Below are 25,887 nucleotides of genomic sequence, written 5' to 3'. Positions count from 1 at the left end.
ATTATCTGAAGGTCTAACTGTTCTTTGAGGTTAAGGCCAGCTCTATTTTTATAACTTAGACATAGCCTGAGAAGTGATTACTTCTGTGTCCAGTTGTCACAATGGACACAGTGACAGCATATATGCATGACACCAGGGTTCTAACCTTCTTCCTTCTCTGTCCCTCCAGTCACACTCCTGCCTTCAGAGATCAGATCCTCCCCATCTCCTGCTGAGTTCACACTAACATAGTTAAAACAAACTTCGTGTGTTCTGAGAACTGTGTCATTAAGTAATTTTGTCATTCGAATACCACAATGCTGTCAAATAAACCTAGGTGGCACAAGTTATTCTCGTACCGCAACCAAGACCTGAAGTAAACACCAGATGTACACAGCTGCTGCCTGAGCAACACTGCAAAGTACTATTTTAGAGTAAAGCTCTCTTAATATAGGTTGTGGTGTACACTAAAATAATAAATAAAAGAACAGTACATTACAGACACAACTCAGTATCACAGTGGTTTATTATGAAGTATCAGGTACTGTACATAATTCTCACGTGCCAAGCTTTTACACCATTGGCAATACAGTGGGGTTCTTTACACCAGAATCATCACAAATACATAAATAATATATTGCACTACCATGTTATGATGGCAACGATGCCACTAGGTTATAAAAATATTTCACCTCATTCTGATATCATGAAATAACCATCATTTTTGCTGTTCACTATTGGTTACATGGTACAAAATGATAATTTCCTATCCAAATCTGTTAGCCTCAGGTCATGACCATCAAATTCTGCCTTTTGCAACCTCTGCAGCATCCAGTTGGTGGGGCCCTGGCTGCCTCCACAGTTGCCTCCTGCTTTGCAGCTGCTCCCTATGCTTGGGGTGAAGACAGCTACTGGGACCAAGCCACTCCAGGCTGTGGCAGAACCAGTTCCCACCCAAGCCTCATTTTCTATCTCTAGCTAATTCCATTTTTTCTTAACAATAAAAACATAAAGCATGAGTCCATTTGGAAGTCCCCTTTGTACCTTGGTGTTGGTTCCAAACTCCTTCCTTCCATGGAATCTAGGCCTGGAATTGAGTCCCTTCCTTACACCCCTGTAACGCACAGTGCAGGCTATAGCATGGCACTTATCACACCTCATTCCAATGCTCTATTTACGTATGCTGTGAGAAATGAATACCATGTGTTCCTAAGATCTGCAGGGCCTAGGGCCACAGTTCAAATGGAGGTCCAACTGCCAAGTCTAAAGATTTACACATGAAAAATCAAGACATCAAATTGTTAGTTAAAATAACAGATTTGATGTTCCTGCCCTGACAAATATTCCTCCCTAATGACTTCCAAGCCCAGGTTCTCTGCTGGAATGTGGGGGCATCAGGGGCACTGTCCTGGCTCTTGGCTCTGTCCTGCTGCCCCCCATTTCCCTGGCTCCACCTTGCTCTGAGGAGGAGTATATGTGTGTTATTCCCACAGGTGTGCAGATGCCCATCTCTAGAGCCTACAGGTCACACAGCTGGTCTTGTAAGGAGACCCTTGGAGAGGAGGCTAGGCTGGCCATGGCAGGGAGAGTGGGATGGCTCTATCAGGAAATCTCAGTCCCAGAGTGCTGAGTGATGAGGAGGCTCTGGGCTCCAATAGTCATGGCTTTCGAATTTTCATAGTCCTCCAAGAGGACAGGCACAACATGAGGATGAGGATGCACAGTAGGGGTCTGGGACTCCCCCTCATCCAGGCCAGGGCAAAGCTCCCCTAAACTCTCTCACCAACTGCCAGCACCCGAGGGAAGCTCAATAATGGCTGAATTAAAAATCAGATGAAAGAATAAGGCAATCATTATTTAAAAGCTCATATGAAGTTACACCATGCTGAACTGCTAAGTATGATACACACAGAGCGCTCAGTGCAGAAAAGAATGTGGATTTCAGCACCACCACAAACATTACCTGGGAAGTTTAGTCAGAGTTAAATACTTTATTCAGCTATTGAGTCAGTTCATTTTTCTTTTAAGATGATACAGAAAGCCAAAAATGGAAAGAACTTGAACTGTAAAGCCAGTCTAAGTTTTTATAGACTTCAATTTCCAGTCTCTTTGGTGGAAGCTGTAGTATTATACTTTGTAAGTAGACCACCTTTCACTGGGCCTGGCAGGGAAGGCTGTTTTCTTCTTCTCATTCTTCTAACCTTCAGAGAACTCTTATGAGTTGCAGACTGTAGGACCAGAAGAGAAGAGTAGCCACTCCATTGTTTGTTGACAATCAACAAACAAAATAAAACACTGGGAGCCCTATGGGTCAACAACATGGTACACTCAGGGCACACAGACTTATTTCCCTTCCTGAAAACACTTAGAAACAAAGTGTGACAGAAGTAATTAAATATCTACTTGATTCTGAAGGAGGGCAATAAGGAATTCCCTAGTGCCTGAACTCAGCACACGTTGAGCAGATCCTAGGTGCAGCCAGGAGATAACTGTACCTGGACATGAAGCTTGGGTGTAAGTTGAGATCTCAGTGTTTCTACAGACATAGACAAGGTCTCATCTACACAACATAGGGACCCAGAACCAAGAAGTGTCCAGGAAGCCATTGCTTTCAGAAGTCTGTCAGTGTAATGGGGCAAGGGGACCAAAACGTCCACTATCATCCCAGAGAAGGAGGGAATCTGCCTGCCCTGGACTCCAAATAAATGTAACTAAGAAGTCACATCCTTCACAGCTTGTGGCACGTGTAGCATCATAGACCCCATGTTGCTGAAATTGCCTCTTCTCTAGGAACCATAGAATACTTTATATTCCCATAAAACAAAAACAAAATCCATCCTTTGGTGATAGCTACAACCCAGGCATATCAACTTGGAAACTCTCAGTCCTACCAAACATTCAGAATCTGTCTTCACTGTCATGGCTTACACCTTCAACCTTTCACCATTAAGCATGATGTAACCTGTGAATTTTTCATCTATGTTCTTTATTAATTTGAAGAAGTTCCCTTCTATCTTGATTACTTAGGGGCTTTTATTTTAAGGGGCTGTTGGGTTTTGTCAGTTTTTGTACCAATGAAATGATCATATGCCCTTGTCCATTATTCTATTAATGCTGTGGATTCCATTAATTAATTTTAAGATCTTGCCTTTTGGGGATATATCCTGTTTGTTTATAGTATATACAATAATGCTTTTTATATATCACTTTATTGTTTTGAAGGACTTTGAATTTATATTCTCAAGACATTTTTGTTTTATAGTTTTCCCAAATATGATGTTTTTGTCCAGGTTTTAGTATCAAAATAATAATAATATCATAGAGTGAATTTGAAAATATTTCTTTATCTTCTTTTTTTTTTTTGAAAAGTTTTGTGAGCAATTGGTGTTATTTTTTCTTTAAATGTTTGGTAGAATTCATCAGTGAGACCGTTTGAGCCTGGGAGTTACATTGTTCATTTTTTTTCATTATAAATCTATTTAGTTTCTTTTTACAGGTTTGTTTGGTTTTTCAGTTTCTTCTTGAGTCAAAGTTAGCAGTATAAATGGTTCTAGAAATTTTCCCATTTAATCTAATTTATCTGTTTTGTAGACTTGCAGTTCTTCACTGCATTCTGCTAAATTGTTTATTTCATACAATCAGTAGTAATGCAGGCTATTTCATTTCTAATTGTAGTAATTTGAGTCTTTTCTCTTTTTTCCCTTGATCCATCTGGTAAACAATTTGGCAGTTCAGTTGAGCTTTTTCAAGAGTCAACTGGCAGTTCTGTTTTAGGGATCTTTTGGGGAGAGTGGTTTCTTCACCTTTAAAGCAGCACTGTGGAAGACCTCAGCAACTCAGGCTGAGTAGCCAGGTGTCTCACACTCACTGTGTGGAAGAATGAGAGGCAGCCAGTTCCTAGCAGGATCAAATTTAAGAGGAACACTCATTACTTCTTCCCTTAATTCTAGAAAATTTCCCATTCAAAGAAATAAACTGTAGTAAATATTAACAATTTTTAAAAGTTCTGAGATATAGTTTTAAATTGCTTTTCATAGAGGAGAAACACACACTGATAACTTCTTCCTGTCCTACACTTTCCATTCTTGTGTTTAAAGTAGATGCTGCATGCTGACGTTTCTGAGCTTTGAGCCTCAGCCTACACTTGGAGCTCTAGACTCTGAACTCAAGGAATATTTACTGAGTGCTATTATGTGCCATGCTATATTCCTCCTGATTTTATGCAGGATGGATGATTCCTTGCCTTCAAAGCAATTGCATTTTGAACCAAATCAAATTTCTAACTCTGTAATTCTCCTGTGATGTTTCTCAGGCATTTCAAAGTTGTTATTTCCCAAATGCATCTCTTGACTTCGCTATCTCCAGATCTATCCCCTTCCCATACTGCCCACATCCCCTGCATCTCAGTCCTCACGATCTTTGTTGATAGCACCACCAAGTGCCAAGTTTAAGACAAAATCCTTCTTGTTTACTCTCTTTTCCTCATGATCCATGATTTCTGACAAAAAAGAGTATCTGAAATAAGTCTTCCTCTCTTCAGCTCAACAGTCCAAACCTCCATCATCCCTGCTTTCTCGACTCTTTTCCTTTTTCACCTCTTACCCATACTCAGAATTCAGGCTGATCTTCATGTACAGTGAGTCAAATGGCATCAATGTCCCCCACAAAAGCCATGATGCCTTTGATGTACAGTTTTGTTCCCTCAGTTCTGCTTCTGCTTTCCAGCTTCATCATGAACCACCCCTTATTTAATAAGACCTGTGCTCACCAGCCTTCCAGTATGCAATCAACATTTGTTCAGGAACCAGTTAACTAATTCCTAAGGATATCTTAGAAAATATTTCTAATAACTTCTATGTTATCCAGTTACAACATCTTAGTTGTCTCCTTGTAGAGTGATTTTCTGAACTGTATAACCCGAACATAACAAAAACTAAAAGCAGACAGTGCATGCACATTTACCACACACAACAGAAGTTTCACTGTGTTGCTGTAAACACCAGAAGCTGTGGTGTCAGTGACAGGTCTACATCCCTATCCTAGATAGTTGGCCAGTACATGGAGTCAAAGGCATTCAGAGAGTCAACTTTCTCCTGTCTCCAGAAACACAGTAAAGTGAAGCTCCCTCAATTTCCTCTAGAAAGAAAGTCTGGTTTCTGCAGCTGGGCAGGGAAAGGAACAAAAATGCCTCTGAAGCAAATTAGTGGGCCATTTCCCACCTGCTCTTGAAAGTTAAATGCTTTTTCTTCCTAGCTTTTAGATGTGACTTAGAATTAAAGGTGGAGGAAGAAGAGCCATAACTACTTTCTTCAAATGATCATAACTGCTTGACAGAACATCTTTAACAGCTCCCACTCTAACAAGTGGCTGTTGTTTTCATGTTTTGGTATGGTTCAATCCTGTACATGATAACATCCTCAAAAAGCAAGCACATTAAGCTGTGACAGCTTTCCACTGACCTAAGCAATTGCATTAGGAGAACACCATTAGCAGCTCCCTCTCTTCATCTGGTCCACTGTACTTCTCCCCACCCATAAAAGCTATGCTCAATACTACTATTAAATTACCCTTAGAAATACACTGCTCAAAGAAAATCAATGCACATGTGTTTTAGCACTTGTCATGGACAGATCAAACAGCCAATCTACTATATATTATCCCATGCAAAGGTTTACATTTTAAACAAGCTTCTTCTTGTGGCATATTTTATGAGCTCACTTCCAAACTAAGAAATAGATAATGACAGTGAGTGAAGACAGGGAAGAGGATAAGAACAAATCTCACTATTACTCCAAGTACCTTTCCCATGGTTACGCATCACTAACGTTGAGTAGAGGACCATGGAGGAGTACGATGAGGTGGCCATGGTGGATTATGGCAACAGAGAACCACATCCGTAAACACACTCATCAGACTCAACTTACAATGCTTATACTTTACTGAGACTTTCACTGCACTCCCCATTCTGATCAGTTCAGTTGTTTGGTCTCAGCTCCTGTACCACCAGAAGGTAGCAAAGGACAGTTGTGAGGAATAAGAGCTAAACTAGTTAGTCTTCAATAACTTCATAAATCTACCAACGTAGGCAATTCATTGAATTTCGCTGTGTGCCAATTTCTCTGCTTCACAAAAGGGAGACCTATAGTATCCAACTGAGATGTTTTAAGAAAGTAAAGCATTCAAAGCAATCCCTAGCACTTTTTCCTTTATTTACATATTGGACATCTGTACTTCTTCTGAGAAGTGTCTATTCATTAAGGTTGCCCATTTTTTGATTGGGTCTTTTATTTTGGGGAGTGTAATATTTTTGAATTCTTCATATATTCTTGATGTTAGTACTCTGTCTGAGGAATAGTTGGTAATTTTTTTCTTCCATTCTGTAGGTTGTCTCTTCACTCTGTGGCCATCAGAGAAATGCAAATTAAAGCTACACAGATACTATCTTACCCCAGGAAGAATGTCTATTATCAAAACATCTAATAATACCACATGGTGGCAAGGATGTAGGGAAAAAGGAACACTTCTACATTGTTGGTGGAAATGTAAACTAGTACAACCACTATGAAAGTCAGTGTGGAGATTTCTCAAAAAACTAAAAATAGAAATTCTATTTGATCCGGCTGTCCTCCTCTTAGGTATTGTTATGGTGTGTGTCCCCAAAGCCTCATGCAGTCATAGGCAGGGCTTTTTTAGAGGTGGCTCAATCTACAGGGTGTGATTGATTCATGGTGCAATGCTAGGATTAAGGGTGGGTGATTACTAAATCAGTCCACTGATTGGTTTGGCACCGCCCTAATCCCAATAGCCTGGATGCAATATAAGGGACAGAAAGAGGCTTGTCTTGGCCCTTGCTTGCTTTACTACCTTTTACTTGCCACAGACTGCTTCTTCTCTGTGATGCCTGTCTGCCATGCCACCCTGCCTTGGAGTCAGCTGATTATGAACTGAAACCCCTGCAAACTATGAGCTAAATAAACCTTTCTCCCTTTAACATTGGGTGTTAGGTATTTTGTCTCAGCAATTAGAAAAAAGTAAGTGAGACAGGTATCTTCCAAAAAGAGTTAAAATCATGATATTATAGGAATACATGCATACCCATGATTATAGCAGCACAATTTATAATAACTAGATCTTGGAAACAGCTTATATAGCCATTAACAGATGAATGCATAAGGAAAACTATAGAAAAGCAATGAAATACTACTCTCCCATAAAGAGAAATAAATTTGAGCCATTTGTAGATAAATGTATGCAACTTGAGAACATAATGTTAAGTGAAGTCAGACACACAAACAAATATTGCATGGTTTCTCTTATATGAGATAATACATACATGTGTGTGTGTGTACATATATATATATATGTACAAATAAAGAGCAAAATAGAAGATAAATAAGTAGGGAAAAGTTCAAATAATTCTGTAAATTACCTTTTCCACTATTTCAAAAGTATTTTAATATGTCTAATTCATTTAATTTATGTTACTAGTTTATCTTAATTCATTACAAAGAAAGTTTTGTGCTATGATGTTTCTTTTTTGAAAGACAGAATCTTTTATGTCTATGTCTTGTACTCTGAGTGACTATTTTAAAGATCATGATACATAGTATATTAACTATTCTTATTCTCTCACTATTTTGTAATGAAATTGTTTTATTTTTTACATGAAATAATTTGAAAAAAAAGCAATGCCTAAGATGTAGAAAGCCACACTGACCATGGTTATTAAAAAGAAAGTTGTCACCTCTAAGGATATTTGATACAGATAATCTGAATGCTTTCCACTTCTCGCTATATAGAATAAACCCATAAACAGCTATGATGCATTTGATATGAAATATCTGACATTGCCGATATTCAGACCATGAAGAATGGCCAGCGTGAGACCAAAGGGTTGAGAGAAGGTGAGCCCCACAGTTGTCCAAGTTTCTACCTGAAGACAATTTCCAACCAGAAAGAAGAAAGCTGCAGTCAGTCTGAGCAGAGCACTGTGCTCCTGCTAAACCAACATAGTGGAGATCATCAGAGAAGCCAAGATGATGGATTTCACAGGGTGGCAAACCAGGAAGGAGGAACCAGGGCACAAAGGAAGCCTCAGAAGTCTCTCTGGGCATGTTGTGCAGTTCTGTGGGTGATGGAACCCCAGTGGAGAGACAACCAGCAAAGTTTACCAGATGCCGGCTGCTGTGGAATTAAGGGCAGAACACTGCTATTCAGGCTCTGCTGAGGGAAAACAGCGCCAGGAAAGTCTGGAGTTTGGGCTTGGTCCAAATGATTAGATCCACTCTTTGACACATTGGGCTCCAGCTGAGACACCAGAAAGGTGACCCTTAAGAGTAAAGACCACATGTAGAGCAAGACTCTTGCGAGGCCCTCTCTAGCAGGAAAGCCCTGACAAGACGCCATGTGGACACAAAGCTGGAGGCTGAGCCTTAGCCAGTTAGGTCAGTGTCACCTTCTGCTAACTGAACTCCCTGCTAAAGCAAAAATTAGAGCTACTCAGAGTCAGGTAAGAGAACTTAAAGACTGTACAGAGTGGTGTCCATAATACAAACATTCAACCAGAAATTAATAGCCATAAAATGAAAATGAAAGCTGTGACTTACACTTAGCTAACAGAACCTGGGTCCATGGTAACAGATGTTGAACTTAGCAGACACATTTAAATCAACTGTTACAAATATATTCAAATAATTAAATAAAATGTACTAAAATTGAATGGATAGAGATAATCTTGACATAAAAAAGAAACTATAGAAGAATCAAACATGAATCTACAACCAAAATGACATAAAAAGTCACCAATGAACTCATTACCATGATCAAGATGGCATTTTAAGCATCAGTGAATTTGAAGTCAGATAAAAAATTTTCCAATTTTAAGAATAGGAAGAAAAAAGGTCATATAAATTAAATAGAGCCTCGAACAAACAGAACATTGCCAAATGAGCTAATTTATGTGAAACTGGTGTCCAAGAAAAAGAAGAGAGTAATAAATATTAAGCAAATATTTGAAGATATAACAGAATTTCCCAAATTTCTTTTTGAATCATCAATCTATTGGTCTAAAAAGTTCAGTAAGCATCAAAAAAGATAAAAATATAAAGACATACATACTTAGGGATATCATAGTCAAAATGCTGAAAACCAAATTAAAAGAACATGTGGAACAGGGGTAAGAGCACCTACAGCTATTGTTGTGCAGTCTCATCAGAACAACCGACAGATGAAAACAATGGAACAACTTCCATAAACTGCTAAAAGAAAAGGGGAAAAGTCAACCCAGAAATTTTATAGCCACTGTAAGTTTCACAAGCAAGAGGGAAATTAAATCTTCTCTATGAGTGAAAGCTTAGAAAATTTGTTGACAGCAGACTTGAACTATGAGAAATACAAAAGATACTTTCAATTCAAAAGAAAATGATGTCAGATGGAAATTCAGACCTACAGATAGAAATGGTAAATAAATAATGGGTAAATATAAATGACTGTTAACTTACTTCTTGGAATTTACTTTAAAATATGACTAAATAAAAAAGTATAAGTTCAAAAAACAATCACACAGAAAATAGAAATAGATAAATGAAATGAAAAATAGAAAGTGAGAATCAGGAAAGGTCAGATGTAAAGAAAAAAAGGTAAGGAAACATTAGTTATAGAGAAGCTACCAAACAATAATAATACAATAATTTTATGGCTTGTGTTCAATTGTCCCCCTAAAGCCTCAAGCTTTTTCTGAGGTAGCTGAATCTGGAGTGTGTGACTGATTCATGGTGGGGCTAGGCCCAAGGGCACTAGGATTAAGGGTATGAGTGCTACCTGCTCTAAGTAGTCCAAATACGATAAAAGGAGCAGGGGGAAGCTCTTAAGGTTCCTTGTTGCTTTTTCTACTTTGTGGATGCCATGTTGTTTCTCCTCTGTGATGCCTGTCTTCCATCTCTGCCTTGGAGCTAGCTGATTATGGACTGAAACCTCTACAAACGGTAAGCTGGATAAACCCCATCCCTTTAACTCTGGATGTTGAGTATTTTGTCTCAGCAATGAGAGAAAAGTAACTAACACAAGTAATAATTAAGAAGTTAACAGAAGAAATAAATGGGCTAATAATCCTGGAATACCATTTTTAAAAGGCCAAAAAAGAAAAAAAACACAAAAGAACAAAACAGTGCAAATTAAAAATTAGCAATATAGTAGACTTTAACCAAAATAATAATTACATGCAACATAAATGGAAAATATAGGAAACAACACAGAGAACAACAACCAAAGCCATGCATTTGTAAATAGCCCATAGGTCAAAGAAGAAATCACAGGGAAATTACAAAGTATTCACAACTGAGTAATAATGAAATACATCCAACTTTAAGAGGTACACCTAAGACAATGTTCATAGGAAAATGGATTGCTTTGAAATACCCGTATTAGAAAGGAAGACATCCAGTAAGCAAATCTGTATTTCCTCTTGAAGTAGATGGACAAAGAGGAACAATCTTAAATCTAAATATAGACATAAAGAAATGATAAATGTTAGAGCAAATATCAGTGAACTACGAAGCAAGCGATAAAGAAGACTGATTAATTCATGCTTTCATTCTTTGAAAAGATTGATCAAATTGATAAAAATTACCAGAAAGAATAATCATGGTGAAACAAGAAAAGACTAAATCGCCAGCATCAGGAATTAAATTGGGGCTGTCATCAGAGATCTCATCGACACTGGAAGGATAAATGAGAAAGAACATTAAAAGTTTTTCCAATATATTTAACAACTTAGGTAAAATTTCTTGAAAAAATGCATTTTATATAAATCTCAAAACCACAAATAATTTAATTTGATAAAATCATCAATTTTTTAATAAATTTTGTATTCATTCAAAGGAAGAATTCAAACCTCTTACACAAACTGTTTCTGAAAACAGATGAAGAAAGAACTCTCCTCAAATTATTTCTGAGGCTAACAAAACTGGTTCTTAATCTTAATGGAGATAGAGTTTTACAATGAAAGAAAATCACATATCACATGAGCAGATGTGGGTCATTCATCAGAGATATTTTTAATAATTCTTTATTCCAGAAATGCATTAGATCGAACCATACAAAATTCCTGTCTTCTATGCCAGCCAGTTAATAAAAAGTTAGTTGGAAGTGTAGCTTAGTAACTGAGCACTTGTCTAGCATGTGTGAGGCCCTGGGTTCTATTCACAGCACAGCAAAAGTTAAATAAATAAAACAAAAATTCAAATATCAGCAATTTAATTTGTGTCAACATTGTACAAGGGATCTGGAACCAAATACAGTCTCCCCTAAGAAGTTTCACAGTTTGCAGAAGGAAGACAGATGATTGTAAGGAAGTGTGATAAATGCCTCCACTATGGTAGGTCGAGGCACCACAACAGTGTAGTGAGGACATGAAGAGAAACCCCAACCTGCTCCCTTTTCAGAAGCAAGAGTTCAGCAGGTGAACTAAGAGGAAGAAACTCCTAGGGTGGGAATAGAATGTGCAAAGGCACAGAGCCACAAGAAAGCACAGCTGCCAGGGAAATCGGGATGGACAGGAATCTCCCTGCAGCGCAGCCAGCTGAGCATACGAGTGTGATTACAGCAGGAGACCAGAGGCTGGGTCCTGGAAGGTAGCACATTCCTTTCCCATGGAAACTGAATGACCATTTTAGGATTATATCTTCCAGCTTTGGAGATAGCCCCAGCAATGAAGTTTCTCCTTTACTGGTTAGTGAAACTGAAACAGAAGAGTGTGAGTCGGTGTGATTGTCTTCTTTTCCTGTCTGATTTTCTCCCCCAACATACCTGCTGCTGACTAATTACTGAAACAGATATAAAGCAATTGTAGAAATGCAGTGAATTTCTCTTGGCAAAGTACACAGGATTTCAGAGCTGAAAGGAATCCTTCTATAAAGCAGAAACACATCATTGATTATCCTATTAACATGCTTTTGAGCAGGCCCTGAGAAGGTCTCTTGGTGATAACCAGGACCACTGGCCAAGCTACTACATCAAACTGCCCAGAACTCTCACTTCAGATATGAATATAATTCATATGTCAATACTTTTTTATTCTAAAAGCCAAGGAGGAAGTTTGTGCTTGTTTTGTGAAGCAGGGGTTCCCTTTTTGTTGTTTTTATCTCACTGGCAGTCTCTAGAAGGTTCTGAGGAAGAAGCTGTCTACAGAGCTGAAAGGAAGTGTCATTCATTCTCAGGATTTAACAGGAAAAGCAGAAGCAGTAGTGAAAATTAATGCTAAAATAATTTTAGTCAATAACCCTAACCATCTTCCTTACTAAACCATTTGATGATGCCAAGCAGCAGCACAAATGACTAATTAAACATTCATCTCCCTTGCTCACCTCAATTGTGGACAGGCAGTAAAACAGCCAAATGAGGTAGGAAAACCCTGGGAAACAGCAGGCCCCAGTGTCAGGGCCTAGACAACCCAATAGAAGCAAGGGCCGACCTAGGCACCCATCTGGACATGGCCTGACATGCAGGAATGCATACAGTGGCATGCTCACTACCTGCTGCATGCTTCATCACACTGGGTTAAGTTCATGGGGCATATGGAGTTTATTTTTAATGTTTCTTACTATAGATTGTAAATCTTAACAACATTTTAATATTGTCTTTCTAAATGTTCCCTAGGGTTAAAAAGAGGCTGGAGTATGCAATAAGCATAATAAGTACATTGATAGCCCATTTATTTAAAACACCATCTTAAAAAATAAAAAATTTAATTAAAACAAATGCCATCTGCAGGTATTTATTTATGATTTATCACTAAATTCTACGCAACCGGTCCCTGAATGGTGCATGTTTGTCCCTATTTAACTAACGCATACTGATGCTGAATGGGGCTGGCTTGGAAGCCAAGAATTAAATCACTTCATTCTTTTACCTGCAGTACAAGTACCCAGGCTCCTCTCTCTCCACTTTCCAAAATAGGCTTCCAATCAGCCAGTTCTCTGTAGAAGCTGCCAGAACCAAGTGAAGTGAAATCAAATCAAAACTAGAAGGGCAGGTCAGACCTGATGGAGTGTTCTGTCCTGGGAATCCTTTCTGTTAAATGTTTATGATTTCACTCCCAGGCAATTCTTGCCTAGTTGAATACAGAGGTGGACAAAAGGCAGGGCCTCAGTGTTGGGGATTTCTGAGCAGCAGCATGTCTAGGCTCAGATCCCAAGAAAATACCAAAGAGCAATGTTGCAAACTCTACCTTTAAATGTCTGTCTGTGGCACCTTCAACTGGAGATGAAGGTCCTAAGAAGGTCACCTGTTACCATCCTGAGGGCTGAATTTTTATAGAACCAATCCTCCACTTCAAGTGAGTTCCTGGGCTTCAGTTTGCTGGGTTTCCTTCCTGTTTACAAATAACACTGGGGTTGGGGAGAGGGTGGAATTAATTAATGAACCCTCTTCTTGGGCATTCTTTCCTGTTTGACAGTCTTCAAAGTGCTTCTGAAACTTAAACTTACCGGCTCACACTCATTATCAGAGGGTTTTATGTGCAACACCTGTCTCAGTTTTGGAGTTGTCCACTACCTACGAGGTCCTCACATAGACTTGAGGGTCTGGTAGGATCTCCCTCCAAATATTAATTAGTCTAATGCTCATTTCTTCTTCAGGCTGGGAAATAGGGAATTTGGTCATTATTTCTACTAAAATCCTGCCCAGGTATAAAGATTATTATTAAATTGTTCCTCCTTCTCTTTTTGACTCAGAGAGACTTCAGTTCCTCTCACCTTTCCTTAGAGTTTTTATTCATAGAATCACAAGTTCAAAAGGGACCTAACAATACAACCAATTAGTAGTTATTTCCAGGGCTGATCTCGACCCCCCATGTTTTCTCCCACCCAGAGGCAGTTTTCTAGAAGAGTCTAACATAAGGGTCCTGGAGAGCACATGGGAGGAAAGCAGAGTTGTTGCTCTGGTTTAGAGAGCTACCTGGCTATGTCACCACCTCTTCCTTTTCCTGAAGGCTTTCATGGTTTTTTTTCCTTTCATGTCTATAATATATAGTTTCTTCAGATATCTCAATAAGGTTGAGACAAATCCTTTGCCAGTTAATTAGCGCCCCACTTGTTAAAGAACCCCACCACCACTCTGCTGCCTTAGAGTGTTGGCGGCCCCCCGGGACATTAATAAGCACTTTAATCACTCAGAGACTGGAAAGGTCAGTGCCCACTAAGGGTTCAAATGCAGAGACAGCAGCACAATCACACTGTATTTTAAAAGCATAACAGTAAACCATCAGTGTTAAGACAGTAACACCATCTACCTGAGCACGACTGAAGGAAGCCTCAACCTGGCCACAGAACTAAAGGAACCAAATCATAGAACAGTTAGCTGCTAGTTCCTTTAACATATACAACACCTTTGCCAATCTCTCCTACTTATTACTTCATTTCTGCAAGTTAGAGGTAGCGGCATGCAGCACAAAATACCTGTACTGCATTGGACCTCCCTCTCAGAATTTTATTTTATTTTATTTTATTTATTTATTTTTATTTATTTATTTATTTTTGCTTAAATTCTTTTATTGGTACATTTTAGGTATCCAATACGTTTACATTTATCATTGGGTGCTTGTACCTGTACTTGATGTATCTCAGTTCTTATTTTTTCCCCATTACCTGTGCGCCCTTCCCTATTTACATAGACTTTGTTTCTATTCCCCTGCTGGGTATCTTCCCAACAGAAGTAAAAGAATCATACCATAGTGTTATATGTGCACCCATGTTTATAGCAGCACAGTTCGTAACAGCTAAAGCTTGGAAACAGCCCAAGTGACAGTCAACTGGAAACTGGATAAAGAAGATGTGGGGGTTTTTTCATAAAATGGAGTTTTTTTAATAAAATTTTTATAAAGAACAAGAAACTAGAGACATTTATAGCTAAATGGATGCATATTGAGGGCATACTCTGAAGTGAAATAAAGAGGACACACGTGTAAATACCGAATAGTTTCTCTAGTGTGAGAAACTGAAAGTGTAAATAAGGATTAAAATGAATAATTGATAATTTGAAATAGGAAGAAAAGGTCCAAAAGGGCAGGGGAAGTGGGAGGGGAAGGGGAAAGGAAAGAAGGGAAAGGAAAAATTATGAGAAAAGGACTTCTCGGAATTTTAACCTAAATTTTCCCATTGCTAGATACATCCTACCTTCATTAGAGATCACTTAACCTATACTGATGGAATCATAATCTTCAGAAGCAAATGATATGGTGGAAAAGTTTGTTTACATTCAAGCCATTCCCTGAGTAGCCTAGATAGAAGACCACTGACTTACTCCACCTCCCCCAGTCAAGAAGGAAGATCTTCACACAGCCCAGGTCAGTTCCCTTGGCTGCAGGACCTGTGTCTAAAAGTTGCACCTGAGCAACAGGAGGCAATAAAAGGCAAGAATAAGGCATAGCATGTTCCACTAAATGTTCCCAACCCACACTACTGCAGGAAGAAAATCCAACCAAAGAAACTATATTGCCACTTAAAAAACTAACAAGGCAGAAACAGGGAGGAAGGAAATTCTAAGTCGAACACAGCAAAGAGAATAAGAATTGAATGCCAGGAAAGACTATTAGAAATAGCAATTAGGAGGTTATTGGAAATGTTTTGGAGTAGGTTTCTTTGGAATGATGAAGCAGGAAACCAAATGGTCTCTCCTTTTCTTTTATTTGCCTATTAAAAGTAGATCCAACATGTAAAACGAAGTTAATACTCCACTTCTAGCTAAATTTAATTGCTTGGTCCTTGGAACTACAATGACCTTGATTATCTCGCCATTAATTCTTGTCTCTTACTCTATTATTAGAAAGACTGTGTTATTAGTTATCTTTTTGTGTACATCTCCCATACTAACTTGAATTCATCCTGAGAGCAGGAGTCTATGTCCACTAGTATATTTACACATTTCTTTGCAATTCATACAATGATTTCACATTGTATTTGCTCAAAAAACATTTGCTGAAAGCAAGATGGAGTTGGTCTACATGGAAGTCCTATAATGAGAGGTTTGTCCATCTTTGATTTGTTAATGAGTCTGCCCAGAAAATACTAAGAAGTGCTACACAAGTTATACAATTTTCAAGTTAATTTAAAATGTAACTTTTATGAAAATCAATAAAATACTACATTTAACTCAAATTGGTTCTCTTTTTTTATCATTTCTTTACATTTGAGTTTAATTTCTGTGACTTTGGTAATATTTAATTTTAGATAATGTCCCATTTTGATGGTATCTTAAGTAAATTTTGAATCAGACTTTTTACAACTCAAAGGTAATGTCTATGTGTACATTTCTGAAACAAAAATTTATATCTGGAAGTAAGGTCTAAGTTACAATTAAGTAGTATTTCTGATGTCCATCTTTCAGGTTATAATGAGAACTCTGAACATATTTTCCCATAGGAAAAAACGAAAGTTGATAAATTTATCAGCTGAGACCACAGAAGCCTCTTTAGTTCTGCAGAAGTACCAGCACAATGACAGAAACTAGCTGCCTGCACCAGTGTATAGGGGACAGTACCGATCCCAGGGTCAGAGCACAGTGTTGCCCATCTGCCATAGGAACTGTCTCTTCCCTTCCATCACCTTATCTTAGCTCTCACATTAAGCTGCTCACTGTATTAACTGGAGCGTAGCTCTTTGGAGGGTCACCACTGTCCACCCCACAGATCAAATCCAAACTCCTTGGAGTAGGAACAGAGTTCTAATGTGCTGTCTTGCGTAGCTCCATCTCTCACCATTGCCTTTCACGCTCTTCTTCCAGCAACACAGAACTACTTCACTAGGCTAAGTTTTGTGCCTTTTCTCACATTTCTGCAGCTCTCCCTATTGTACTGTTCTCCCCCACCTAGTCCTCACAGGATTGCTATTTGGTGTCAGCCTCAGTATAAAAATAATCCCATCCTGGAAGCTGGCATTCTTCTCCTTTGTCTAAAACTGGTGCCAGGCTTGGATAAGTGCCCCTCCCCACAAAAGTCCCTGTGTTAAACACTTGTGGTGCTCTTTATTGGGAGCTGGTAGAAGTTCTAGGAGGCGGGGTCTACTAGAAGTTCTTCTGACATTGGAGAAAGGACACCAAAAGCCATACAGGACCCCAGCACCTTATCTTTGTCTTTTTGCTTCTGGCCATGAGGTGAAGTCTTCCTCCACTACTCAGCCTCACGAGAATGTACTGTCCTGTCAAAGACTCAAGGACAACAAACCAATTGCCTATAGACTGAGACCCTCTAAATTGTGAACCAAAATTAAGCTTTCCTCTTTTTAATGTTGATTTTGTCATAATATCAGAAAGCTGACTAACATGAGTTTGTGTTTTGTATGCCTTAGTACCTCCTTTTCAAGGAATGTGTCCACCATAGTCACATTCTCTTATGGTCCCCCTATCCATTACACTCTATCTACACCCAGGAAATTGTGCTTTTCACACTCAAATCTGAATGTCTAGAACAGTTCTGGCTGCAAGGTATGTGTTTAGCAAAGAACTAATAAATTCTACATAAAAGCCAAAGTCACTTCCAAGTTCACAAGATTCTTTGGTCATTCATTCATTCACAACAACATCGAATGCCTACTATGTACCAAGCAACGTGTACCAGGAATCAGAGTGACTGGACTCACTGCCTGCTAAATTAGCCAGAGTTCTCCAGAGGGAAAAAAAAACAGTAGAAGATTAGATACAGACACAGACATACTTAGAGTTCAATACAGGAACAGAGGTATGGAAATATTTCTCATGAGATATTATTGTGCGTGATTGTGGAGGCAGAGAAGTTCCACAATCTGCCTTCTGCAAACTGAGAACCTAGGACACTCAGTGGCATAATTCAGTCTGAGTGCACAGGCTTGAGAACCAAGGGCATCAGTGGTATCAATCTCGGTCTGAGATCAAGAGATGTGGTAAGATGTCCCTGTCATGCAGTGAGCCAGAAAAGAAAAGGAGTAAAGTGCTCCACCATCACCCTTGGTTCTCCTCGTGCCTGCGGTGGGTTGGAAGGTGCCCACTCACACAGGGAGGGCAGGCTGCTCACTGGGTCCATCAGTTCCAATTCTGGTTCCAATGCCAATCTCATCCTGAAACACCCGGACGGACACACCCAGACACACCTTTCCATGTGGGCACCCCATGGCCCAGTTGTGTGGACATCTACTCTACTGGAGTTTACTGTATTGGCAATTTGCTATGGGGAACTATAGGGAAATTAGGATTTTGAAATTCAGGCTCAAATATGATAGGCGATTTTTGTGGCTGCATTCACTAGAAGAGAATCTCACTGGGTGAGTTAGGACTTAAATACACTGCTTTCAGCAGTATATAGGTATTCATAAATGTTCTGAACTAAATTGAATACGGGCTCTTTTAGAAGTGAAAAGGTTATACTTAGTCGTTATGAAGTCTTTATTGTGAACTTGAAAAGCATCTTTCCCCAACAAGTTCACTTTCATTTCTTACCTAGTTTTAGTGATCTCCAGAAAAACCTGTGTTGTAAGTTGAAGATTCTGCCCTACCTGGACTATTTTCACAATTTCCTAACACATCTCTTTGCTTCCAGCTTCACCAAATTAAATCCATTTTTCATCCTTTCATGAGTCAACAACCTAAAATACCTATCAGCTTATGTCTTTCTCTTTTGATGACACACTCAGATTTTCAAGTTTTGCTATGAGGATAGGAAACTCAACGTCTTGACCTATAGGTGTGCTGAGCATTTGCAGGATCTTCTAATTCAATTCAGGTGCCAGGGGCTTCTTGTGATATATGTTAGGACATGAAGGGGCTATACAATCATCCCCAAGAAAGTAGATAAAGGCTGAAAGGTTTCAGTGACTGGCCTTCACTCTTGGGATCCACTTCAAAGTGCGTAGAAATGAAAAAGGTAAGGGCCTTTTGGGTCAGACTCTGACCTTTTATGTTAGATCCTCCCTCCCTCCCTCTAATAAAGTATGCTATTTCATGCTTCTTTAAGATCTGTGTGGGTTGAAAAATGAAGGGAATGATTAAGAAGAGTGAATATAGGATATTCTTTCAAGGAAGTTTAGGTATGAGAAGAACAAACAAAATGTGGCTAGAAGAGGATATGGGATTGAGGCAGTTTTTTAAATTCTCATTCATTGATTTTTTTATTTAAAAATTATTTTTGTATGTTATGCTGAAAAATGTTGGTTGACTGAAGATCAAGAGGAAAAAAGGGATCTTTGATGGAATGAAATGCTGGAAGAGAAACACACATAGATGGAGGAGTGTGACTTAAATGCTAAACTGGGATATTCTGATTGACGACAAATGGGTATTAGATGCAGATAAGTGAGGGGATGAATAACTAGCCTGAAGTATTTCATATGTGATGGCCTAATTTCCCTCTGTGTCAAATAAAACATGAAGTCAGCTGGTGATAGTATGAAGAGTGGCAAAGGAAAACTGGAGTATTGAAGAAATGAAAAATTTCGGGGTAGTTGCTCTAGAAAATGAGAGAGGAATTGGCCTAAGGACTCAGAGGGTTTCTAACACGCATGATAAATCACATGGCATGATCAATTCCATTTGTGTGGCGCTGTGACTTCACATGATGGCAGACAAGCAGTCAACCCTAATTCAGTCTCCGCATCAGAGCACAGCTTGAAAAACTATTTCTGTAAAAGGCTAGATGGTAAATCCTCTGGGTTTTAGTGGCCAGATGGTCTATGTCACAAACACTATACTCAATTTGGTCATTTAGAAGCATCTAGAGACAATATGTAAATGGAATGAAGGCTGTTGTGTACCAATAAAACTTTACTTACAGACACGGAGATTTGAACTTCAGTTGATTTTATATGTTTTAAATACTCTTCTTTTGGTTTGTTTTCAAACACGGAAAGACATAAAAATTCGCATTTCACTTCCTGGGTCATCCTAAAACAAGAAATGAGCTGATCTGGCTTATGGGCCATGGTTTGCTGATTTTTCTCTACAATATCACAAATACTTTTCCTATTTTTTCAGATACATTTACCTTCACCTTTACAGCTGACTGTGCATTCCATATTTTTCATTTATAGAACACTTGGACTTTAAAACAAAAGATAATCCATTTATTTCAAGTGCAGATAAGACCTGCTTATTGTAGGAAGGGTCACCTGGGTGTTCAGAGAGTAAGATGACTACTCATCACACACAAAGAACACTGAGAGTCACAGAGCAAGTTCAAGGGCTCAGAGTGAGCACTTGGTCTCTCATGGGGATGAAGTATAATATTCCCATGACCCAAACATGACACAGATATGCAGCCTGCATCTTCTCTTCATCTTCCGCTGTAGATAACAATCTCCTCTCTCTACAGCCATATCACTCTTTTTCTCAATCAGTGATACAACAGGGAATGAGTCAACAAATACACAAAGAGAGCTTCGGTACTTTATTGATATCATAAAATCAGAGGTGAGTAGGGAATTGGCATCAAGAGACTCCAGGATTGGTAGGCAACCACTTCCCCACATGAAAGTATTTCTGCACTGCTGTCTTCACCCAAAAAAGAGAATGAGATTCTTTAATTAACTTGCAAATCCATTGAAGAAAGGAAGGTTCAAGCAGGCAGGGACCTGGCTTAGGTGGTCCTAGATGCGGGGAGCACTTGTAAAGATGATAGATGTTGCCAAACGGTAATTTTCTCTGTGTGGTGGCTGTGACTGATCTGTGGCTAGATGCAATGACTGAGGCTTTCATATTCAATCTCAGAAAGTATCAAGTCATCACACAATAGGCATTTCAGATGACTGGGGTGGACTGGGGTACTGCTTTACTTTTGAAGATGATACACTATGAAAACAGAGTACTTCTCTAAAACGTAAATCGACCAAATGAGTGGAGGCCAATACATATAATTATATTAACTCAGAATTCCACAGAAATGCACTTTCTATCTCTATTGACCCTGTAGTACTAGGTAGAAGACTGAAGTACTCAGGGCCACAAGTGGTATTTTTCATACCATTATTTTCTTGTTTCTGTTCTTAACTTTGGAATAAAATAAAAGTATCTGCAGAACAGACAGCTGGCTAGTAAGGTGATGCTAAAAGAAAATCAGGTTTGCTGTTCTGGAAATATGCCTAGACTATCAGAGGTGATCTCGAACAGGGAGAACATGTCATAATTCTCTAAAATATAGGAATAAATTTGGCAGGAAACAGCTCAGCTTTACAAAAACCACTTTGCATTTAAATTTCGGAGGCAAAAGGGAGAAGAGAAATTAAGTAAGTCTATATTTTTAGGAGATAATAAGCACAATGTAATGCAAAGCAGTATAATGAAGAAGGTACCTAGCAATTATCAGAAGAAAATACTTCTGGCTTTATATCAATGCAAAGAGTATTTGTAATACAAAAAATGAACTTTAAACTTTAATGTAAATAGCTCAATAGAATAATTCACGTACCACTAAGACATTATAACCAAATATTTTTGGGGGGGTACCAGTTATCGACCTCAGGACCTTGCAGTTGCAAGGCAGGTGCCGGCGCCACTGAGAGAAATCCCCGGTCCATAACAAAGTGTTCTTCTATTGAGCTGTATGCCCAGCCTTTACCAAGACTTTATGAAAGTGACACACCATAGCAGGGTATAAGGGTGGAACTCATTCTAAAGTCATACTAGTGTGGGACTATGTTGGGAACTAGGACAAGAAGCTCCTGGTCCCAACCATCCACAGAGGAAGGAACTGTGGAAAGACTGACCCTAGCCCAGAAAAACAGGAATTTCTGTATTCATTTTACAGATTTTAATTTTCTGTTAAAATTCACCTGTCTGGTCAATCTCCACACTGCTTCCAATGCATGTCAAGTTGAATCTGGACTTTCAGCACAACTTGGGTAGATGGAAGCAGTGCTCCTTCTGGGACAGCATGGGGTTAGGAGGATGTCCCTGCAGTCCTTCTGTCGCATCCCTGCTGAAGAGATCCAGAGGTTCCTCAGGCACATGGCCAGACAACATGGTGGCACTTGGGACTAGCCACAGCTCTCCTAGGACACCAGTCCTCTGAGTGCACTTCCCCAGCTGTCTCTGGGAGGAGGATGGGAGGGCACAGCCACCCACTCTGGAACACAACTGGCTCTTATATGCCAGACAAAGCATGAACTTTGGACAGCTACAGGGAAGAGGAACAGCCCATTTAATGTGCTCTGATTCTCTCCTGGAAAGACTGGGAAATTATCTGCTCGCCTCAAATATCTTCATTAAAAATGCATTTAAGCTGTGAAGCTCTATGAAGGAGAGACCTGTAATACATGAAAGATTAGCCCCAGATTGCTGATTGGACTATTTTACATCATTATGGTAATTAAGCTAGCAGGGCTGTTGTGCTGACTTCAACACTTTCCTCCATTTGCCTTTGTCTCCAATTCAAGGTATTTTTTTCTCCCTCTTTCCATCTTCCAGCCTTCTTCCTTTGCTCCCCTCCCCATCAAACCTCTCCTCTGAGCCTTGGCTAGTCTTGCCTCATGCATATGCATTGTACTCTAGTCTGATTCAATCTCCCATGGCCTCTCTGCCAACCCTGTCTTGACTGTGCAGAGTAAAGGGAAGAAATTAATGGTAATTACAAGGTGTGAGTGGATATTACAGCTCTCTATCTGATTGCCAATGAAACCAAATAAAAATGGAACATAATCAGCCAATTATTAAAACAGAGTAAACAAATGGAAGCTCTTCTCTTACTTGGCTTCTCTCGCTTACTTTGTGTCCTCAGACCAGCAAACCTGGCTCTAGGTGGTGATTAGAGACCCCCATGATATTATTTTACATATAACTCTCTGGGTCTCCACCAGAGATAGCACTACACAGATGGTAGGGGGGCCCATCTTTGAACATGGGAGATCCAGAAAGTCTGCTTAGAGATCTTCTGTGATCTCAAGACATCTCCCTCTGCCACCCATCTCCTGGGTCCATTTGGGATATCCTTTCTCCCAAGCCTCCCCACAGAAAAAGGTGGTTCCATATTTCTTTCTATCATTTACAAATGCATGGAAAACTTTCAGAAATGGATGCAAAACCCTGCACTTGAGGACACCAAGAACATCTGTGATGATTCCCTTAGGAACTGAGAGTCTTTGAGGCAGTGAATGGAGTACCAAAAAGAATGTAAAAGAAAGGTCTCATCCATAAGAGGTAGATAGAGAGTGTGTATAAGCTCATACTGTTCCACGTCAGCCAATTCTGCTCACACCAACCTCCTGCCCTTTCCTGTGGGAATTCCCAGGGCACAAATGGCAGAGGGAAACAAACAAACAAAAAAACTACACCTTTCTCCTTCCATAATGTCACTTGTGGTACGTAGCTGAGACTTATAATAACATAACAGGACCACAGGTATAATTACCTACCCACAGCACAGGTGTATTCTAAGGAGGAAGCTCAGCTTGGTGGTGTGCAGTTAGTCTTTGTCACCAAGCAGACTGGGTTCTTCCCTACCTAATTCACTAGCTGCGGAACTTTCTGCAGCTTGTTTCTTTTCTCCAAGCCTCAATTACCTCATTTGTAAATGAAGACTATAATAGTATCTGGCTCATGAAGTTGTAAGAATTAAATGAAATAATGCATGCAAAGTGCACTTAATGAATATGCATGATGACTCTACTACAATATGCATCAGTAGTAAGTCAGATTTTAATCTCTGAATGTATTTCTTCATAGCTCATGCCAATTCTTTCAAGAGAAAGTCCTTACTTTTAGGACTTTCATGGACACCCACCTCTGCCCTGTCATTCTAGTGATTTTGCTAGTTGTTTCCACACCACTCTCCCCCATGGTTCCCCACAGCTTCATGCCTCCTCATGGCTGGCCATCTCTTCCTTCCCAGTAGAATCTCAATGCATAGGCTCTCAAAGACACAAGACACACTGGAAACAACCTTTTCTTTCCACCAACGTACTAGGAAACTACCAACACCTGCCCTGTACCCGTTCCTCCAGCATGGTAACAGGTGCTGTTCTTGGTCACTATTAGTAGCAACACCTCTCTTTCAGTCCTAAATTCCAACTCTCCTGCCTGCATGCTACAGGCTTCACCACTCTGCTCATTATTCTTTAACTCTCTCCTGCACCATTAGAAAATGTTTCTCTGTGGGTCCATCTCTAACACCATTCAAACATTTCTAGGATGCCTCAGCTTGTTCAGAAAACCACAAAACATGCAAACAAAAACTTCCTTTACCTCCCAGTTTTCTTCAGTTAACATCTCATTTCTTGGTTTTGTTTCACAGCAAAATATCACAAAAGAATTTTGGATACTCTGTCTCCACTTACTCTCAAGTTTCCCTGGAACCCACCCTGTCAGCCTTTCATGTCTACCTCGCCACTGTAGGCTCCTTATGGTTGCCATCTACCTCCCAGGTTTGGAATCAGTTCTCTCAGGTGTTTCATCACCTGACAGAACATCCTACGTAGGGGCCGTGCCCTTTCTCTTGGAAAATTTCCTTGTGTTTCTTGGAATGCCTACCCTTTTGTTTTTCCCACCACCTCACTAGCTGCTCCTACTCTGTGTCCTTTGCTGGCTCTTCTCCTTCCGCTGGCCATCTGTTTAACTGTGGCAGTGCCTTAGGACTAAATCCTGAAGCTCTTCTCTGCCTGTATCCTCACTGATCATGCTCAGCACTAGAAGCAAACATTCTGTATGCTGAAGTCTCCTCAACTTAAATGTCAGTCTGCCACATAGATCCTCCATTTCAGCCACATAGATCCTCCATTTCAGCCACTGTATGTATGTACAATCTTGCTTTTTGAACCATCCCCTAATGTCTCCAAAAATACTACCCTTCCTTCTTGGACTTGTATCTCTCACTGAATGCAGCTATGATTCACTTGGCTGTTTCACATTAAAACAATCATTGGCCTTGATTTCATTTTTATGCTTTCATACACAGTACAGCAGTTGTCTCTATCCACTCTAGGGCCAATGTGTATGCTGGATCTTCCTCCCATCGCTTGATACCCTTCCTAAGCCAAGTCAACCTCAGGTCTCACTCGACACAAATGGCATAATTGGTCACTTTGTACATATATCCCTCCCACAGCAGTGGCCTTTCCCATCTGAAAATCAGACAGCACTTCCTTTCTAAAAGTTTTTCCAAAGGCTTTCAACTTTGATTAGGAAAAAATATCAACATTTTCCACTGTAGTCATTCCTATCTCTCAAACACCATCTTACACCCTCCCCTTACTCACTGCACTCCAGTCACATAGGCCTTCAGTGTATTCTGCCTCCTAACACGTTTGCACACACTCTCTCCTTTGTCTGAATGGCTCTTCCTATATATTGTGTGCAGGAAAAGGTCCCCTCTTTGAGATCTCAGATCAGATTGCCATAATCAAAAGGGGTACTCCATCCCACTCATCAGTCTCTATGGCATTGCTATGGTTTATATCTAGATGACCCCCCAAGGCCTCATGTGCCCATAGGTGGGGCTTTGGGGGAGGTGAGTGGATCATGGGGGCCTGATACTCATGAGTGGGTTAGTCCACTGAGGAGTTTATAGCTGAAAATGATGTTGGGCCTGGTCAAGAAGGTGGGAGTGACTGAGGCATGACCTGGAAGGGTCTATCACCCTTCCTCCTCCCTTGATCTCTCTCTGCTCCTGTGGCCACACCATGAACAATCCTCTCCTGCCATTCTGCCCTGTCTTCAAACCAGCCAACTATGGACTAAAACTGCTACAAACTGTGAGCCAAAACCTTTCCTCCTTTAACTTGTGGGTGTCGGGTATTGTGTTTCAGCAACAAGAAAGAAAGTAAGACAAACATTATTATTTTCCCATTCCTTACTGCCTTTGTCTTACTTGCTATCATCCTTTAAATTATTTACAGTAGGCCCCACCGTTACTGTGGTTTTGCTTTCTCTGGTTTCAGTTTCCTGCGGTTTACCACTATGGTT

At 39.8% G+C, this 25,887-nt stretch overlaps 1 protein-coding gene and 1 long non-coding RNA gene across 11 annotated transcripts in view; both read right to left on the bottom strand.

Moving 5' to 3' along the window:
* Positions 1-25,887, bottom strand: part of Opcml (opioid binding protein/cell adhesion molecule like) — a 1,190,405-nt gene that overhangs the window by 420,558 nt on the left and 743,960 nt on the right. The gene's annotated exons all lie outside the window — the stretch shown is intronic.
* The window catches only part of LOC147827414 (uncharacterized), a 56,792-nt gene continuing 31,392 nt past the window's right edge, over positions 488-25,887 (bottom strand). Inside the window, exons 1-2 of the long non-coding RNA XR_015452409.1 lie at positions 10,607-25,887; positions 488-10,476 (exon numbers count right to left, since the gene is read on the bottom strand). The exon at positions 10,607-25,887 is cut by the window's right edge and continues 31,392 nt beyond it. This is a non-coding gene — a long non-coding RNA (uncharacterized LOC147827414). The remainder of the gene's footprint in view (positions 10,477-10,606) is intronic.

Source organism: Heterocephalus glaber, unplaced genomic scaffold (genome assembly GCF_053883595.1).
Source record: "Heterocephalus glaber isolate CG9 unplaced genomic scaffold, H.glaber_assembly_v1.0 deba00001446, whole genome shotgun sequence".
Lineage (NCBI taxonomy): Eukaryota > Metazoa > Chordata > Mammalia > Rodentia > Bathyergidae > Heterocephalus > Heterocephalus glaber.
The sequence above is the reverse complement of the archived record's forward strand: the minus strand, read 5'-3'. Positions and strand labels throughout refer to the sequence as shown.